Here is a 22167-nt window from a genome sequence, read left to right on the forward strand (position 1 = left end):
TAACTCATATTCTAGTCTTTAGAACAGCACAGAACTCACACATTATTATAAAAATGTGTGAGTTCTGTCTTTTGTGCTGTTCTAAAGACTAGAATATGAGTTATTTTATTAAATATTTGGGTAGGTGGAGTTGAGCAGTTCTCCTTTAATGTAACTCCTAGAGTGCCAAGTACCTGGACTATGCAAATGGAGTGTCGTGTGACAGATACATACACAAGTGTCACTATACGATTGACAAACCACAGGGCTAGGGTGCATTTTATAACATTTTATAAATATACAGAGTTACAGGGTGATTTTTTACAAATTTGGAATCTTGTAGTTGAAAAAACAAACCCCCTTATGGGTCATGGTACCATATATCAAACAGAATTCTAGCACATATTTTTCAACATTAATTTTTTGAACAACACATAAACATTTAAATAAAGTGCAGTTTCACTTCACACTGCAAGTTAAGCAAAAGACTGATGTACAGGGTGGATCTTTTACAGATAATGTCTCAATTGTATAGTTTTTTGTTTTTAACAACTGTACGTTTGCTTCACCTCAATGGGAGTGTCACATTGTAAATAATAGCCATGTTTATCATGCATTGCATGATCTTCTGTAGGTAGAGCAGATGGGGGCTGCATGCGTATTTTTTGCAGGGCCATAATGTACTTGCAGAAGTTGCAGAGCTGTATTGGTAATCATTGTTAAAGTGACTGATTAACACTATGGGGAGGGTCTATATATAAACATGCTAAACTGGCACAAATTGATTTTTATTTATTTATTTTTTTTAGCTCAAGCTCTTCTGAAAATGACTTTGCTGTTTTGTATGCTTATGGCCTCATGCGTGTATCATTATTCTCCGTAGCATGAAAAGAGCAGAACAGAACAGTCAGATAAAACACACATTGGAAGGACTACATTAACAGCACTCATGGGATTAAAGGTACATTGAACCCATTTTTTTTCTTTCAGGACTCAGATGGAGAATACCATTTTAATAACTTTCTAATTTACTTCTATTATCTAATTTGCTTCATTCTCTTGATATTCTTTCCTGAAAAGTATATCTAGATAGGCTCAGTAGCTTCTGATTGGTATCTGCACTTAGCTGCCTCATGTGATTGGCTCACCCATGTGTATTGCTATTTCTTTAACAAAAGAATGAAGCAAATTAGATAATAGAAGTAAATAGGAATGTTGTTTAAAATCGTATTTTCTATCTGAATCATGAAAGTAAATTTTGTGGCTTAATGTCCCTTTAAGTAAAAAATGAGGAGGTCTCAAAATTTCAAATATACCTTGAATATGTGTGGGAACAAGGTGACCTTATTAACACTATATGAAAGGGGGGGGGGGGGAATAAATTAAAACATAACTTAATATGCAGATAAAGATTAAAACTGGAATCACTTTATTAAAAACACACTTTGGATTTCTCATTAGGTAAGTACTGTTGCATAGTAAAGGTAATAGTGTGCTTTAGGTGCTTGGTTAAATAACATAAAACTGACGTATTGCCATTTGGGTATAGCAATTTTATGTAAATAACATGAGAATGTCTAAATAGCAGAAATGTCAATGTCAATTCTGCTATTTAGACATTCTTAGGTTATTTGTACAGGTTATTTACCTTAACTTGCTATACCCAAATGGCAATACGTCAGTTTTATGTGATTTAACCAAGCACCTAAAGCACACTATTACCTTTACTATGCAACAGTACATACCTAATGAGAAATCCTAAGTGTGTTTTTAATAAAGTGATTCCAGTTTTAATCTTTATCTGCATATTAAAAGTTATGTTTTACATTATTTTTCCCCACTTTCATACAGTGTTAATAAGGTCACCTTGTTCCCACACACATATTCAAGCCATATTAAGAATATGTATGTGGGAACAAGGTGACATTATTAACACTATATGAAAGAGGAAAAAAAACATTAAAACATTACTTTTCATATGCAGATATTATCTGCATATTATTAAAAGTTATGTTTTAATTTATTTTCCCCCATTTCATAGTGTTAATAAGGTCACCTTGTTGTTCCCACACACACATTCAAGCAGGTATATTTTGCAATTTTGCTACGTCCTTCCTTTTCCTCATCACTTGTCTTCCAAGTTCCATAGAACTTGGAAGACAAGTAATGAGGAAAAGGAAGGGAGTGGAAGAGCCTTGAAGTAGGTGATATTATGGAGGTATTGGAGGAGAGAAGTTCTTGAAGTTCTCAAGTAAATAAACTTCCAAGGAAGCTGTGTGAGGCGAGCCTGTGATCGGAATCATCAGAGACACTAAGTGCGCAACGCCGCCATGACTGTCACTGTGACAGTCATGGCGGCGTTGCGCACTTAGTAAACTAACTTAAAAAACTAAGGCAGCGGCAGCTAAGCAGCTTAAAGCTCTTAGCACTCCAGTCCTCGTGAGTGAGTCATGATCTCTAACACTGACTAAACAACAACACACAGTAACACTACTCTCACTGGGTCTGGAGGACTCTGCCTCTCTGTTACTGTACTGTTAGCCACCCCACCCACCACTCACTGGCACTGACCGACGGTCTGACCTGTCACCACCTCCTGAGTCCTGACCAGCCACTAGAGTCAACAGTCAAGCAAGCTAGCAATTTCACTGCTGCATTGATTTGAATTGATTCAGCTCAGCCCTCAGCTCACCTACCTGGCTAGTAGCTATGCTCCGGCTGGGCTCCTAGTCCTCCTGACGTCCAACTCCGGCTGACACCTGACACGACTGACTCCTGCTCCACACGACTCCACAACAGAACACAGACAGTCCACTCCGACTCCTCCTGACCGTCACCGACTCACTCCTCACACAACTGGGCTGGCCTAGGTCACGCTGAGAGGGAGAACTGCATATTAAAAGTTATGTTTTACATTATTTTTCCCCACTTTCATACAGTGTTAATAAGGTCACCTTGTTCCCACACACATATTCAAGCCATATTAAGAATATGTATGTGGGAACAAGGTGACATTATTAACACTATATGAAAGAGGAAAAAAAAAATTAAAACATTACTTTTCATATGCAGATATTATCTGCATATTATTAAAAGTTATGTTTTAATTTATTTTCCCCCATTTCATAGTGTTAATAAGGTCACCTTGTTGTTCCCACACACACATTCAAGCAGGTATATTTTGCAATTTTGATGACATGAGTCTCTGATGATTCCGATCACAGGCTGAGCATATGTGTCTTAATGCAATGTAAAGCCCAAAATTAAAAACAGATGATTTAAATTGAACTCACTGATATGTATGCCGTTATATCCAGAATGTCCAACTTCAGCCTATGAGACCTCTTTTAATATAACTCCTACTACCCAATTCTGCACTTCTTCAAGAGAGACAGATTTGATTCACTAACAGCCTATCCAAAGTTCCCAGTCTCATCATCTTCCATGTTATTGCATGGAGACCATTCATTAAAGGGACATAACAAGGTTGATAGCATGCCAGACAAGGCTGTTTAGATCTACATGCAGGGCATCAGAGGAGCAGATCTAAGTACAAACACACAGAGTAAGTATTCTCTGCGCACTGTGTACACAGGCTTTGTCTATGCATTGACCAATAAAGCTTTTTTTGCTTTACAGCAGTACAGCCCTGGCAAACTATTGATGTTCAACTTACTTAGTCATTTTAAAGCTCATGCCCTTACCATTAGTTAGCGTCAGGATCACACTGTGTCTAGAGGAGATTAGAAGAATTGAGAGACTGTGAGACAGACAGCGCACACACAGTCACAGTGTCAGTGAAAGAGAGACTAAGGGAATAAGCTTTAGTTTAGACTCTGGACACAGAGACAGGTAGGTTATGGTATTATTGTATTATTTAAAAATAATAGTTTATACTGACACAGACAGGCAGCAGCCTCATCCTCTAATACATGACTCACTCACTCATAGGAATACTTTACTAGGAGGTTCTTTATTATAAAAGTAATTTTATAAAATGATGCATCATTTCACACAAAAAGTGACAGTCCACTTCCATGATGTTCCAACAGTTCCATCCATCATTAGGTAATGATTCCTTCCTTCTATTCAATATATTTAGTCTGTTGCACAATTTTTTTATTCTCCTTTAAAAACTTGGCATAAAAATAAAAAAGGTATTTTTATGCCAATTTTTTAAAGGAGAATAAAAAAATTGTGCAACAGACTAAATATATTGAATAGAAGGAAGGAATCATTACCTAATGATGGATGGAACTGTTGGAACATCATGGAAGTGGACTGTCACTTTTTGTGTGAAATGATGCATCATTTTATAAAATTACTTTTATAATAAAGAACCTCCTAGTAAAGTATTCCTATGAGTGAGGAATGTATTAGAGGATGAGGCTGCTGCCTGTCTGTGTCAGTATAAACTATTATTTTTCAATAATACAATAATACCATAACCTACCTGTCTCTGTGTCCAGAGTCTAAACTAAAGCTTATTCCCTTAGTCTCTCTTTCACTGACACTGTGACTGTGTGTGCGCTGTGACTGTCTGTCTCACAGTCTCTCAATTCTTCTAATCTCCTCTAGACTTGACACTCAGTCACAGTAGAGCGGCAGCGGCAGACCATGGGGGGGTGATATATGACAATGGCTAATTACGAGTGCGCCTGGGCTGGGATGTCACTCAGTTCCTGTCTGACTGTAGAGCAACAATTCAGTTAGGCCAGTTTATACTCACAATAAACCACTGCTGTTACTTGCAGATTTGTTTATGGAGAGCCTTTCCCACCCATATTCACTGGAGGATCAGGAACACATGTTACACTGTCTGAGTGAGAACAGTATGGAACCAAAGACCAGCAAGGTGAGAAATGTTAAAAAAACCATAATAGTGGAAAAATGACATTCTCTTATTCATTAGAGCATGTCATTTTAAGACTATCAACCCGGCACTACTGTGTACTTAACCCCCGCCCAGTAGAAGTACAACTCAGGACCCGCAGACCATTGCTGGTCCTGAGCAGCGTTGCTGATACGATAAGTAGTGCTAGTTACACATCTGAGTCATGTGACTAGCACTGCTGATTGGATTTCTCTCATTATCTCATCTCCCTTCTCATATTTGTTCCCTGTGTTTCAGCCCTTTTCTCCAATCTTTTTTTTTTAGCACATTCCTACTACCCCTTTCAGTGTTGAGGCTCCACGCTGATGCTGCTTATCGTTGCATGGTCTTTTGTTGAAGGGCTAAGCAGTTTCAAGTAGCAGACAGCCTGTTTAGAGCTTGTGTCCATATCTATTAATTAGCCTTTGAATGAACCTTTAAAAGCTGTTAATTCTACACAAGTGACTGGAGTGATGTTGTATAGAAACACAACTTAAGTGTATGTTATTTATACTTAGGTTGCCTGTATTACTCTCTACTGTTACCATCCTTCAATCTCTTACCTCTGTCTACAGGACTCTGGGATTACTTGGGATACCTTAAGTTCAGGGGTCCACTCTTGGGACAGTCAGATAGACCCACTGAGCTTTAAAAGTGATTCTCTTCTGTTTGGTGGAGGAGACACAATTGCACCCAGTTATTTCAATGGTATGTTTAAATCCCTTTGAGTCAATTGGCTAATTAATGTGTGTGTATATATATATATTCTCTTGGGGTTAGCCTGGAGGGAGTAGTTGTGGAAAGGGGCTGAGAAACTTGGAATGAAGGTGACTAGAAGGAATAATAAAGTAGTATGTAGGACGTGTAAAAGCAGGGAGAGGAGTAAGAGTGGCTTGGAGATAAGTGTGTTTGAAAGGTAAGAGGGCAATATTCAAAGAGAGAGTGGGAAGTGGGAAAGGGATAGTGAAAAGGAGTTGTAGAAATTTACAATAAATTTTAACAGTAAAGGTAACAGTATCTTAAAGTAAAGGGAAATGGGAAGTATAGAAAATGGTATGCCCAAAGAGAACAAGTTAAGCAATAAGGGTCAATAAGATAATAGCAAAACTAACAAGCATATTATAGGAGTTAGTGGTGGAAATATGATTGACTAGAGAGGGGAGGGATTGGTCTGAGCAGAGGGGTAACTGAAAGAATACAGACATTTCAGAGTAAAAGATAACAAGCTACTGTGTGGACCTGCAAAGATTAAAAAGTGCAAAAGCAGTGAAGTGTGGAAGGTGGGAGCAGATGAAACATGACATTGGACGTTTGGGTTAGGAGGGGGATAAAAGGAGAGATAGTTAGATACACAGAGAGCATATATAAATGGGGGAGGAAAAGGGAAAAACAACACAAAAGGAGAATGATAGGGAATCCTGCAGCAGCCTGCTGGCCTGGAAGCCGGAAACTGCGGCTGTGCTGCCTGGTCAATTACCGCAATTGTGGACTCTGACTCAGCTTCTTTCCATTCCAGCTTCCTTGGAAGTTTATTTACTTGAAATTCAAGAACTTCTCTCCTCCAATACCTCCATAATATCACCTACTTCAAGGCTCTTCCACTCCATTCCTTTTCCTCATCACTTGTCTTCCAAGTTTGATGAGGAAAAGGAAGGGAGTGGAAGAGCCTGAATTATGATATTATGGAGGTATTGGAGGAGAGAAATTCTTTAAGTGTTCTCGAGACTCAAGTAAATAAACTTCAAAGGAAGCTGTGTGAGGCGAGCCTGTGATCATCGGAATCATCAGAGACTAAGTGCGCAACGCCGCCATGACTGTCACTGTGACAGTCATGGCAGCGTTGCGCACTTAGTAAAAGTTAACTGAAAAAACTAAGCAGCTTAAAAAGCTCTTAACACTCCAGTCCAGTCCTCGTGAGCGGTGAGTGAGACAACAACAGTAAAACACACAGTCTCACTGGGTCTGGACTGGAGGACTCTGCCTCTCTGTTACAGTTACTGTGGCTGGTCAGGACTCAGGAGGAGGTGAGGGTGACAGGTCACTCAGACGACCGTCGGTCAGTGCCAGTGAGTGGTGGGTCGGGTGGCTAATAACAGGAGGAGTAGTACACTCCTGTTATTAGCCACCCAACCCACCACTCACTGGCACTGACCGACGGTCGTCTGAACTGTCACCCTCACACCTCCTGAGTCCTCCTGACCAGCCAGCCACAAGAGCAATAGCAATTTCACTGACTGCTGCATTGAGCTCAGCCGACAGCCCTCACCTACCTCCTGGCTAGTAGCTACGCTCCGGCTGGGCTCCTAGTCCTCCACCTCCAGGCTCCAGTCCTCCGGCTGACAGTGACACCTCCTGACTCCAACACAGAACACTCCTGCTCCGCTCCTGACCGTCACCGACCGACTCACTCCTGAGACTCCTCCAAACAACTGGGCTGGCCTAGGTCACGCTCTGAGACAGAGACTGGGAGAACTGCAGCAGCACGTCCGGTCCGTCGTCTTCAATCTCTGCTCTGACGCCGGTCGCACGTGACACTGACTGCGCATCAACCTGACCACCAATGCGGCTGCGCAACAATTTCCCGCCCGGCAACTCAGCCTAGAGACTCAGACATACTGATGCCTGATTGGCTGAGCGGCCGGGCAGGCAGGGCTCCCGAGGCTAGCCTCCGGTGGGAGCAGTTATGGGCTGCATTAGAGACTGCTGCATTAGTTATTATTCCCCACTGGGTGGCAGTCTCTAAAGCAGCCCATAACATAACAGACTATTAGATTCATATTGCGCAATGGAAGGACAGCTGGCCTCTTACCTTCTTGCGCAATATGAATGCAATAGTAATTACGGAGGAAACGGAAAAAATAAAATTGTAAGAAGCATAATTTGGTGGAGGGGTGGGGGGGTAGGGGGGGTCACCTTTCATATGTTAAAAAAAAAAAATAAGAAAAAAAAAAACATTTTTTTTTATTTTTTTTTATTATTAAAAACTAGATGTAATTCCCACATTGGTCAGGGGAGGCACTGCCTCACCTGCCTCTAATGAATGCACGTCACTGGTACTACTGAAATAAACCTAATTAACAGGGTTTCAAGAGCCCAGGTTTCATTGTTGTACTTTGTTAGGCTAATCATGATGGCCATGTAGACCTCCCCCGAGAGGCCTGGAAGTAACAGGGATGAAAGTGCTAAGAATAGTACTACTTTACACAACCGAGTTAGCCATGGGTCTTAGTCCAAGACCGCATGTCTTGTTTTTTTGTTTGGTGCGGCTAATCATGCAGGCCATATAGACCTCCCACATTAGGTGTTGTAACAGGTATTAAACTAATAAGAACAGTACTACCGAAATAAACCTAATTAACAGGGTTTCAAGAGCCCAGGTTTCATTGTTGTACTTTGTTAGGATAATCATGATGGCCATGTAGACTGCCCCCGAGAGGTGTGGAAGTAACAGGGATGAAAGTGCTAAGAATAGGTCTTAGTCCAAGACCGCATGTCTTTTTTGTTTGGTGCGGCTAATCATGCAGGCCATATAGACCTCCCACCATTAGGTGTTGTAACAGGTATTAAACTAATAAGAACAGTACTACCAAAATAAACCTAATTAACAGGGTTTCAAGAGCCCAGGTTTTATTGTTGTACTTTTTTAGGATAATCATGATGGCCATGTAGACCTCCCCCGAGAGGCCTGGAAGTAACAGGGATGAAAGTGCTAAGAATAGTACTACTTTACACAACCGAGTTAGCCGTGGGTCTTAGTCTAAGACCGCATGTCTTGTTTTTTTGTTTGGTGCGGCTAATCATGGAGGCCATATAGACCTCCCACCATTAGGTGTTGTAACAGGTATTAAAGGAATAAGAACAGTACTACTTAACACAACCTTATAATGGGTCCCAGACCGCATGTCTTGTTATTATATTTTGTAAGGGTAATCAGGCAGGCCATATAGACCTCCCCCGATAGGGTGAGTAACAGGTATCAAAATGCTAAGAACAGTACTACTTAACACAACCTTACCATGGGTCCCAGAGCATATGTCTTATTATTATATTTTGTAAGGGTAGTCATGCAGGCCGTATAGACCTCCCCCTGTAGGAGGAGTTACAGGGATTAAAGTGCTAAGAACAGTACTACTTAACACAACCTTACCATGGGTCCCAGAGCATATGTCTTATTATTATATTTTGTAAGGGTAGTCATGCAGGCCGTATAGACCTCCCCCAGTAGGGGTAGTTACAGGGATTAAAGTGCTAAGAATAGTACTACTTAAAACACAAGCTAGTTACCATGGGTCCCAGACCGCATGTCTTATTATTATATTTTGTCAGGGTAATCAGGCAGGCCATATAGACCTCCCCCGATAGGGTGAGTAACAGGTATTAAAATGCTAAGAACAGTACTACTTAACACAACCTTACCATGGGTCCCAGAGAATATGTCTTATTATTATATTTTGTCAGGGTAATCAGGCAGGCCATATAGACCTCCCCCGATAGGGTGAGTAACAGGTATTAAAATGCTAAGAACAGTACTACTTAACACAACCTAGTTACCATGGGTCCCAGACTGCATGTCTTGTTATTATATTTTGTAAGGGTAATCAGGCAGGCCATATAGACCTCCCCCGATAGGCAGGGCCGGACTGGGAATAAAAAGCAGCCCTGGAAAAATTGAAGACCAGCCCTATAATTCGTCGAGTGCATAGAATGTACCTTATTTTAGTGGCATTTATTTACACAGTACTTATTTATTGCTATATTGCTTGATTTTATCTAGATGTTCAACCTTGCAAAGGAGTTAAACACATATGTTCAGTGAGCTCTGGTGCAGCAGTGGAATATTGGTCCAGAGCCGAACACAGCTACTGAGCCAATAAGGGGCGGCATATTTGCATAGCTGTGTTCAGCTCATGATTTGCCAATCTGAACATGATTTTAATTTTTTTTTTTGGCTTTTTTTAAAGGTTAAACAGACAAGTATAGGCAAGCAATAGTGCAAAATATCCCTTTAATATTTACGTCTGCAATGGCTTATACCATTCTGTACACAGGATGAGTAAGGCTGTGTATGTTTTGCTTGATGGGTGAAAATTACAGCCTATGCCACAATTTGGCTGCAGAATATAAACAGACCCAGAATGTTAACCTTTGAACAAACATCTTAAACCAAAAGGAAAAACAGTTTATACCAATTGCTCATTTACACAAAGAAAACACTTATACCATTCAGCAATGTTTAGCTTTGCTTGTTATTATATAATTGTTTTTACAAATCCGAGAAGTTGCACTGACATCTTTTTGGTAATCTAGCAACATTTTGTATGGCATATGTGAAATCACCACAAATAAGTATCATAAGCTTTTAATACTTTTTTGCCTCATCATAATTTAGCAAATACATATCACACACACATATAGACACACAGACACATAGCATACATACACACATATACATACATATAGACACACAGACACATAGCATACATACACACAAACACATACATATAGACACACAGACACATAGCATACATACACACATATACATACATATAGACACACAGACACATAGCATACATACACACATATACATACATATAGACACACAGACACATATACATACATATAGACACACAGACACATAGCATACTACACACAAACATATACATATAGACATACAGACACATAGCATACATACACACAAACACATATACATACATATAGACATACAGACACATAGCATACATATACACAAACACATATACATACATATAGACATACAGACACATAGCATACATATACACAAACACATATACATACATATATACATACAGACACATAGCATACATTTACACACACATATGCATACATATATACATACAGACACATAGCATACATATACACAAACACAAATACATACATACATATATACATACAGACACATAGCATACATATACACATATACATACATATATACATACAGACACATAGCATACATATACACAAACACATATACATACATATATACATACAGACACATAGCATACATATACACAAATACATACATACATATATGCATACAGACACATAGCATACATTACACAAACACATATACATACATATAGACATACAGACACATAGCATACATATACACAAACACATATACATACATATAGACATACAGACACATAGCATACATATACACAAACACATATACATACATATATACATACAGACACATAGCATACATATACACAAATACATACATACATATATACATACAGACACATAGCATACATATACACAAACACATATACATACATATATACATACAGACACATAGCATACATATACACATATACATACATATATACATACAGACACATAGCATACATATACACAAACACATATACATACATATATACATACAGACACAGCATACATATACACAAATACATACATACATATATGCATACAGACACATAGCATACATATACACAAACACATATACATACATATATACATACAGACACATGACATGACATACATACACACATGTTTTAAAAAACAACAGAGAACAATAACTCAACATGCTCTCTAATGTTGCCTATATATATATATATATAAAATTGATTTATTTTTTGTCACAAAAAAAAAGACTGTCTGGCTGCTCATTTGGAAAACACAAACAATTAAAGTCTCTTCTCAGGGAAGAATGTAAAACAACTGAAGCAGTATACAAGCAAGCAGACTTGCTCTGAGCAGGAAGAGTCCTCAGTCTGAGGCTGGGGATAAGGCTGAGTGTTCACCCATGCACGCAGCACACATCACGATTGTGATTTGCCTCTCTGCAGTGCACTGCTCAATCAGGACAGTCAGTCAGACCAGTGTTGCACTGCTGCTCAGCCTGCTCTGCTTGCTTTTTTGCTGCCATAGCCACCCATTGCTGGCCTGCTGTGTCTGCGTGCGGCGTAACTGCTGGCTGCCTGCCCCCAGTGCCCACTGCCAGTGCCCATTCATTTTGGCAAATAAAAAAATAAAATTACCAAGTTACAACTTAGTAACTTACTTACAGTACTTCAGTGAAGTCTCAGACTCTAGTGTTGCCGGCCGCCCGCCCGCCATCCTGAAGTTTGCTCACAGCAGTCACCAGTCACTCAGCGTCTCTAGACACTACGGTCAGGTGAGGTGAGGTCTCAAGTCTTGACTCACTCTGTCTCTTCAGACTCAGACTGCTCCCACAGTGTCAGTAGTCGATGTCGTCTGAACTTACACATGACCCCACGTGCTAACTGATACACTGAGTGACTGACAGCAGTGACTGATGATGACGCAACACACGCAGCCGCTCTGAGGCTCCCTCCACACATAATGTCACATCATCATATGGTGCTGGTAGCGGGCAGCTGGGCAGAGGTTAACAGTACACGTAACACAAGTAACACAAGTAGTATAATAAAAATAATAACTTACACGGATCAGATGCTAATCGCAAGTTCGCAACAAGAAATTAGAGCTGAGCAATAGCAATAAGCTGCAATAATACAGCAGCCATGCCACCAGCCCAGCTGAGCTTCTGGCCGGCGGCCCACCGGGATTTTTCCCGGTATCCCGGCTGCCCAATCCGGCCCTGCCGATAGGGTGAGTAACAGGTATTAAAATGCTAAGAACAGTACTACTTAACACAACCTTACCATGGGTCCCAGAGCATATGTCTTATTATTATATTTTGTAAGGGTAGTCATGCAGGCCATATAGATCTCCGAGAACAAAAACAGAAATAGAGGAGCATAGACCAGGTGGTATGCAGGTAAACGATTTATTTCAAGTTAGCGCCGTAGCGCGGCATGAGTGAAGTCGAATATAACAAATACACAAAAAATGTGGAGGGGATAAACACCCCGGGTTAAACACGGCAAAAATCTATATACACAGAGGGGCTGGAAAATATCAGGTAAACGCGTTTCAGCGTGTAGCCTTACTCATTACCTGTTTTAAAATAGTACATTGTGCACTATAAAACCACCAGCCCTGGCTCCCATTGGTCAGTGGGTACACACCCTTTTTCTTCTCCTGACCAATGGAATGCTATAAATTACGTCAGCTCCATATTACCAATCAAAAAGGAGCATTGAACAACATTTTTAGTAACATTTTTAGTAAACACAGTACAGATGCACGCATATAATTATTTAATTATCACTAGACAGAAATCGCACTAGTTGCTAGCATTCTTATTTTTTGTGTATTTGTTATATTTGACTTCACTCATGCCGCGCTACGGCGCTAACTTGAAATAAATCGTTTACCTGCATACCACCTGGTCTATGCTCCTCTATTTCTGTTTTTGTTCTCGCTTATGTCTAAGGCCTACTGAGTGAGCACGGACCGGAGGTGGTCACCGTATTGCACACACAGCCCAGGTTTCTTAAACGAGAGGAGGATTGGAAATTGAAGCAGCCGCCAGCAAGGGCGGGTATAGGACTCAGCTGAAATACCCCGAAGGAAAAAGAGGCACTATGTATTGAAGCGATACGACGGATCTGCAGTCAGCCCCTACTTCTGCCTGGTACGTTCCGGAGGTTTACAGGTACGAGTCCTATTATACACATTACACTTTTTGCACATGAAAGGCCAGTGGTGCATAACTTGTCTCCAGTTCCAGACCCTTACCGCCATTGTTTCTGTGGGGAACGTCTGGAGGGTGTCCTCCCAGTAAATGACTCTCACTTGTGTACTTTTAACCTTTACCGGATTAGTGAAAAGTGTTCACACGGTGTATGTGGGGAGTTCATGTGATCACACTTCTATACTTATCCCACGCTCTGTAACATTTTTACTCATATAGATCTCCCCCGGTAGGGGGAGTTACAGGGATTAAAGTGCTAAGAACAGTACTACTTAACACAACCTTACCATGGGTCCCAGAGCATATGTCTTATTATTATATTTTGTAAGGGTAGTCATGCAGGCCGTATAGACCTCCCCCGATAGGGGGAGTTACAGGGATTAAAGTGCTCAGAATAGTACTACTTAAAACACAACCTAGTTACCATGGGTCCCAGACCGCATGTTTAATTATTATACGTTGTCAGGGTAATTATATATCTAACAAATCTATCTATTTATCTTCTATCGATTCTATCTAACTATCAATCTATGTATATCTATCTATCCTATCTATCTATCTATCTATCTATCTATCTATCTATCTATCTTGTGTCCGGACTGTTTTGAGACAGCCAATTGAGTTTTTGACAAATTTGAAGTAGGAGGACAGACCAATCACAGGGATTAAACTGCTAAGAATAGTAATACTTAAGAAAAACTAGTTATACCAGAACCACCATGGGTCCCAGACCGCATGTTTGGTTGTTATACTTTGTCAGGGTAATCATGCAGGCCATATAGACCTCCCTTGATAGGGGGAGTAACAGGGATTAAAGTGCTAAGAATAGTACTACTTAACACAACCTAGTTAACACTAGTTCCCAGACCGCATGTCTTATTGTTATATTTTGGTAAGGTAATCATGCAGGCCATGTAGACCTCCCCCGGTAGGGGGAGTAACAGGGATTAAAGTGCTTAGAAAAGTACTACTTAACACAACCTAGTTACCATGGGTCCCAGACCGCGTGTCTTGTTGTTATACTTTGTCATGGTAATCATGCAGGCCATATAGACCTCCCCCAATAGGAGGAGTTACAGGGATGAAAGTGCTAAGAATAGTACTACTTTACACAACCTAGTTACCATGGGTCCCAGACCGCATGTTTAATTATTATACTTTGTCAGGGTAGTTATATATCTAACAAATGTATCTATTTATCTTCTATCAATTCTATCTAACTATCAATCTATGTATATCTATCTATCTATCTATCCTATCTATCTATCTTCTGTCCGGACTGTTTTGAGACAGCCACTTGTGTTTTTGACAAATTTGAAGTAGGAGGACAGACCAATCACAGGGATTAAACTGTGAAGAATAGTAATACTTAAGAAAAAATAGTTATACCAGTACCACCATGGGTCCCAGACTGCATGTTTTGTTGTTATACTTTGTCAGGGTAATCATGTAGGCCATATAGACCTCCCCCGATAGGGGGAGTTACAGGGATGAAAATGCTAAGAATAGTACTACTTAACACAACATAGTTACCATGGGTCCCAGAACGTATGTTTGGTTGTGTAAGGTTCCTCGCTCTGAATCTATTTTACTGTACCTTTAAGGATCATCACCTTCCTCCTTTATAAGGAACTTCCTCCCAGCAGTCCATTGCTGGTTAATTGAAGTCTCTATACGATTTCCATTCTCTGTCAGCCCTAAGTGGTTTACACTTACTTTGTGACTTTTCTACTTGCAGCTATCAGGTTCCTGTTTATCCATAAAGTTTCGAATCAAGAGATTACAGCATCCACTCTGCAACCGCTACGCTATTGCCGGCATCTGTTATTTGGAAGTGTTACAGAACTCTGTGAAACCGCCGGCTACGTCATCAGCTACGGCCACAGTGCAGTAAGCTTGTCTCTCTCCCCCTGCAGCACTATCGGATCAACGCCGGAACCGCTCTCTCCTATTCCGCTGTCTGCTATCCACCTAATAGCCCATAATCCTTCCCTGGGACTCTAGCTACCTAAAAGGAACTAAAGGTACTGTCTGTTTTCTTATTACCATATATGTTGGAAAGCCTAACCGTTTATTACTGTTGTCACAACTCATTGTTTTCAGTGTAAACTATGGCCTAGATTTAGAGTTCGGCGGTAGCCGTCAAAACCAGCGTTAGAGGCTCCCAACGCGGGTTTCTTACGCACTCCGGTATTTAGAGTTTATTTACCGCCACTCAAAATACACCTAACGCTCACCTTTCTACCGCCACCTCAGACCCAGTAGTAAACATATACCGACAAAAAAAACATCCACGAATCACAAAACAAATATTACACAAAGTACACTTACACTCATACAAACACGACACTATCTTTATTTTTCATATTTTATTTTTTTTCATTAAAATACAAAGGATTAAAGTTGCGAGATCTCTGGTGTTTGAAAAAAATCCACACAAATCCATTTTCCCATTGACTTACATGGACATACGGGAAAAGACCCTCATATACCTACATCTAACGAATAACATTATCACAAACATACACTCATCGATGCATACAAACAATATACACCACATGACATACACAAAATATTTATTTATTACAAAAAGAACACGATTTAGCGACTTTTTCACACAAGATCATGACGTCACTCACTTTACGAGGAAAACCAGTCTTAGAAAAAAAAATTAGAAATCTTTTGAGCCTCCATTGACTTCTATTGGGAAGACGTGCTCGTGCACGCGAAACCCTCATTTCCCTAACGCACGCAAATAGCGTAGACTGAAAAACTCCAAATACCAGCGCTAGAAAAGACATGATTTCATGCGTTAGACCCAGCTATGATAAATAGATAAAGAAATGACTATTTCCCTATGGTGGACTTATGGTTTTTAATTATTAAATATTCACCACACCATAAATATTTTTCACACTTTTAGATTACATCAACTACAAATCCACATCACTAGTAACACATTATTATTTCAATAAAATTACATTTACAATTAAAAAAAAATTCAATACACATTTCCGGATTCCCAAACACTACACAATGGGAAACATCTCTCATTTACCTTTATTATTGCATTTCAGTTATTCAACTCATATGCTTGCAGCAACTGCATATCTACATAGGCTTAACACATAATCACTCATGGATGCACATATATTACTTTTAACATTCACTCATACATGTGCATTCAAATGATGGGGGACAAACACATTACATTCTCTACAGGAATCACAAAACACAACATATGGATTTGACTGTACTTGTAACATCATGATTCCATCACCAGAAACCATTAGGAATTACGTACAACACGAACATCATTACACCAGATTACAGATGTCACTTTATGGGAAGGAACAACAATGCCACACCGCTATATAGAAGTCAGCATATGTGGGACACAATCACAATATATACGTACATGTACATAACACGCATCACCCATCACGCAACCACAAAGCACACATTTAGATTTTATTCAGCACACAATAACAATGTAGCACAATACAACAACACAATGAGGATTTCACAACTACATAGGCAGGTTAATAATATCATGACGTCATTAGAAGATTCAACCATACACATCACAGATTCACCACTGTACCGCCCCTTTAGGAACTTTAACACTCAATACTACAATACAACATATACGTAAACCACACTTTTGAACAACATTATTATGGAGATTTCAATGGGACAATTAAGAAATATTGTCAGATCGCAAATCAATTATATATACAATACTACAGATGACAGCCGGAAGTTATTCAGTATTAGTGCGATTTGAAAGGGACGCATACAATATTGACTGCTCGGCAATCACTTATATATATAATACTACAGATGACAGCCGGAAGTTCTTCAGTATTAGTGCGATTTGAAAGGGACGCATACAATATTGACTGCTCGGAAATCACTTATATATACAATACTACAGATGACAGCCGGAAGTTATTCAGTATTAGTGCGATTTGAAAGGGACGCATACAATATTGACAGCTCGGCAATCACTTATATATACAATACTACAGATGACAGCCGGAAGTTATTCAGTATTAGTGCGATTTGAAAGGGACGCATACAATATTGACAGCTCGGCAATCACTTATATATACAATACTACAGATGACAGACGGGAAGTTCTGAATTCTTATTGCGATTTGAAAGGGACGCATACAATATTGACATCTCGGCAATCACTTATATATACAATACTACAGATGACAGCCGGAAGTTCGGAATTATTATTGCGATTTTAAAGGGACACGTACAATATTGACAGCTCGGCAATCACTTATATACACAATACTACAGATGGCAGACGGGAAGTTCTGAATTCTTATTGCGATTTGAAAGGGACGCGTACAATATTGACATCTAGCTAATCACGTATAGATACAATACTACAGATGGCAGATGTTACTTTATCGTTTACAAACAATATTGCAGCAACATTGATCGATCACATTCGATGCACATTATACACAACTATGCACTTTCATTCATGTTAGCGTGGACGTGTGCTTGTTACTATAAGATCGCGTTTAACAAATATTGATTACGCATATGAGCAAACATTACAAACATGCACTGTATGTGTGATATTTGACACTTTCACATTGAGATTCATTGGGGGAAAACAACATTTCAGCAAACAACAAAAAAACGCCCACTGTGAAAGCATTCGCGCCGCTCACATACCAACAGGTGAATACAATCAGCAATCATTACAAACTCACTACCATTGGACTAATTGTACTATAAATCCCCCAAACAACATGGCCAATGCATCACTTGTGATCCACATCAGATAAAGTGCTTACCTTGTTACGCTGTTTTGAAAGATGGATGACGATGACATGGTAGACGCTGCTGGTGGTGCTATTGGCGAACTAGCTGTTGGTCGAATCAGGCAGCCTCGGCGGCTCAGACCGAGACGAAGGGGTCGTCTGGTTCGAGGTCCTCGTGTCTACAGGGTGAGACCCACCTTGGAAAACATGAGCGACTTTGAGGTTTTTGATAAGTATCGGCTCGATCGCGAACAGCTCATTGGCCTTTACGATCTTCTTAAACCTCATTTGGAGCCACGTATACAAATAAGGACTGCTGTTCCCCCCATGAGTAAGATGCTAAGCTGTCTATACGTCCTGGCCTCCGGGAGTTTTCAATCCGGAGAACTGTACATGCATGGCCTGGCTCAAGGTACATTCTCTGTGGTGTTTGATAACTTTCTGGACGCCATGGTACGTATCAGTAAGCAATACATAGGATTCCCACAGAATGATGGTGATTGGAGGCGCCTGAAGCGGGAATTCTTTGATATTGCTCAATTGCCCAATGTCTTGGGAGCCATTGATTGTACCCACATTGCGCTGCGTGCTCCAATTGATGACTTGCCCTTCAGAAATCGCAAACATTTTCATAGCCTCAACGTGCAGTATGTTTGTGACGCACGGATGAGGATTATGCATGTGTATGCGAATTTTGGAGGGGCTTGTCATGATGCCCGCATCCTCTCTCTGTCGTCCCTGTGGAGACAGTTTGAGGAAAGACAAATGCCCCCTGGTTATCTCGTTGGTGAGTATTTGTGCTCAACATGGTTAATTATTTTGACAATTGCCCCTGTATTTTTTAACTGTTAGCGTCATGTTCAGCTATAGGATTAAATGTAACCATTTCTTATTTACCGACGCTAATGTCTAGTTTTATTGAAAAGCAGATATGTAGCATGTCTTACCTTAAGTGTTCAGATAGAGAATGCAATGTAACCATGTAGTTAGCATTTTACACAAGGTTTGTTTTAGGAGAAATACGCATATGTAGCATGTCTTAGATGAAATGGCAAGATATTATCTCATGCAATTTAACGCTGTCATTGTCTTTTTCCGCTAATGTCTAGTTTTATTGAAAAGCAGATATGTAGCATGTCTTACCTTAAGTGTTCAGATAGAGAATGCAATGTAACCATGTAGTTAGCATTTTACACAAGGTTTGGTTTAGGAGAAATACGCATATGTAGCATGTCTTAGATGAAATGGCAAGATATTATCTCATGCAATTTAACCCTGTCATTGGCTTTTTCCGCTAATGTCTAGTTTTATTGAAAAGCAGATATGTAGCATGTCTTACCTTAAGTGTTCAGATAGAGAATGCAATGTAACCATGTAGTTAGCATTTTACACAAGGTTTGTTTTAGGAGAAATACGCATATGTAGCATGTCTTAGATGAAATGGCAAGATATTATCTCATGCAATTTAACCCTGTCATTGTCTTTTTCCGCTAATGTCTAGTTTTATTGAAATGCAGATATGTAGCATGTCTTACCTTAAGTGTTCATATAGAGAATGCAATGTAACCATGTAGTTAGCATTTTACACAAGGTTTGTTTTAGGAGAAATACGCATATGTAGCATGTCTTAGATGAAATGGCAAGATATTATCTCATGCAATTTAACCCTGTCATTGTCTTTTTCCGCTAATGTCTAGTTTTATTGAAATGCAGATATGTAGCATGTCTTACCTTAAGTGTTCATATAGAGAATGCAATGTAACCATGTAGTTAGCATTTTACACAAGGTTTGTTTTAGGAGAAATACGCATATGTAGCATGTCTTAGATGAAATGGCAAGATATTATCTCATGCAATTTAACGCTGTCATTGTCTTTTTCCGCTAATGTCTAGTTTTATTGAAAAGCAGATATGTAGCATGTCTTACCTTAAGTGTTCAGATAGAGAATGCAATGTAACCATGTAGTTAGCATTTTACACAAGGTTTGGTTTAGGAGAAATACGCATATGTAGCATGTCTTAGATGAAATGGCAAGATATTATCTCATGCAATTTAACCCTGTCATTGTCTTTTTCCGCTAATGTCTAGTTTTATTGAAAAGCAGATATGTAGCATGTCTTACCTTAAGTGTTCAGATAGAGAATGCAATGTAACCATGTAGTTAGCATTTTACACAAGGTTTGTTTTAGGAGAAATACGCATATGTAGCATGTCTTAGATGAAATGGCAAGATACAGAATTATATATAAATTTTTTTTTTTTTTTTATGTTTCTGACAACTTTTAATATGGATTATGTTTTTAAAAAAATATATTTGTACAACAATATACTAGTTTAAGTATTCTGTTTGAATTATGTTCTGTTCTAAATTTATAGGTGATTCTGGGTACATGAGCCGGCCTTGGCTCATTACCCCCTTGCGTAGCCCAACTGATGTGTCTGAGGAGCGCTACAATAGGGCTCATAAGAGAACCAGGGCGGTGGTTGAAAGGATGTTCGGGCTCCTGAAGATGAGATTCAGGTGCCTGGACCGTTCTGGAGGAGCACTCCAGTACAACCCAAAGAAGGTGGCTAAGATCGTTGTAGCCTGTAGCGTCCTGCATAATATTGCACAGCGGGCTGGGATGCTGCAGGCCGTCCCGGTGGACAGAGACCTCCTCAGAGATGAGGAGGATGATCCTGTTCTAGAGGGGGAATTCCAGGACGAGGGACTTGATGTCAGAGCAGACGTCATTGTTACGGTTACCCTTAGTCTCGCTGAGAGATGGACCGCTTAGTAGCCTGGATTCCTATTGCTGAAGAGGGGAGAAACTGCTTTCCATAGTATTCTATATGAGTCTCGCAAATGTAGAATAATCCCCCTTAGCTGTAGTACAGCTAGGATACCCTTCTGCCCACAAAAACGAGTCAACGCTGCGATTGAGGGACAACCAAGAACTGAGGACTGGGATGCCCAGCCTGCTTTTTATTTAGGTTACATGCACACAGGGCACTCCCAGGGGGGGAAGCATAAAATCCCCCATCACACATTTAGACAAAGCCCTTGGACAGGCCACCGCAGATAACAAGTACACACAAGAAAACAATTGAGTCCTTCTTATCACCTAGCAGTGAATGCTTATCACAAACTTAATTACAGTACACAATATGCTAGGAAACCTGCCTCAGAAAATAGTTTTCTCAAAACTGAACAGAGTTAACCCTTTATGAAATGATACTTGTTACAGTTTTCTTGGAGCCCTTCTTAGGCGCTGGCTTGGCTGGTTCAGGCATTGCTGCTGGGAAATAAGTTTCTTCACAACAAAATAACTAATGCTTCTGTAACAGTGCTCCCTTTCTGTGGAACACTCTGGCAGACACGGTCTGACCCCTTTTCGGGGCAGACTAAGGCTGTCCAGACCGCTGGTTATGCGGGGCTGAGGTCGGTTTGTCTGGACAACCCGTCGGCGTTGCCATTCTGTTTCCCAGGTCTGTAAGTAATGGTGAAATTGAAGGGTTGCAACGATAAACTCCAACGTAATAGCCTGCCATTATCTCCAGAGACCCGGTTCAGCCACACCAACGGGTTATGGTCGGTGACCAGAGTGAACTCCTGCCCATATAAATAGGGAGTCAATTTCTTTAATGCCCACACCAAAGCCAAACACTCCTTTTCGACCGCTGCATAGCTGACTTCGCGGGGCAGGAGCTTCCGGCTGATGTAGGCAACTGGATGCTCCCCTCCATCTTCGCCTACTTGGCTGAGGACGGCTCCCAGCCCGAACATGGAAGCATCTGTGTGGACGATAAAACGTTTGTTAAGGGCTGGAGCCGCCAAGACAGGAGCATTAATTAGAGCATTTTTGAGAGCCTGGAAAGCCGTTTCACAGTGGGGAGACCACAGGACCTGTCGAGGTAAGTT

The 22167-nt window shown here is 40.2% G+C and overlaps 1 long non-coding RNA gene across 1 annotated transcript; it reads left to right on the forward strand.

Moving 5' to 3' along the window:
• The first annotated feature begins 827 nt into the window (after positions 1 to 827).
• Positions 828 to 5555, forward strand: LOC128635981 (uncharacterized). The gene is made up of 3 exons (XR_008398639.1): positions 828 to 940; positions 4734 to 4834; positions 5428 to 5555. It is a non-coding gene; the product is annotated as an uncharacterized LOC128635981 (long non-coding RNA).
• The last annotated feature ends 16612 nt before the right edge of the window (positions 5556 to 22167 follow it).

Source organism: Bombina bombina, chromosome 7, assembly GCF_027579735.1.
Source record: "Bombina bombina isolate aBomBom1 chromosome 7, aBomBom1.pri, whole genome shotgun sequence".
In the NCBI taxonomy this organism is placed as follows: domain Eukaryota; kingdom Metazoa; phylum Chordata; class Amphibia; order Anura; family Bombinatoridae; genus Bombina; species Bombina bombina.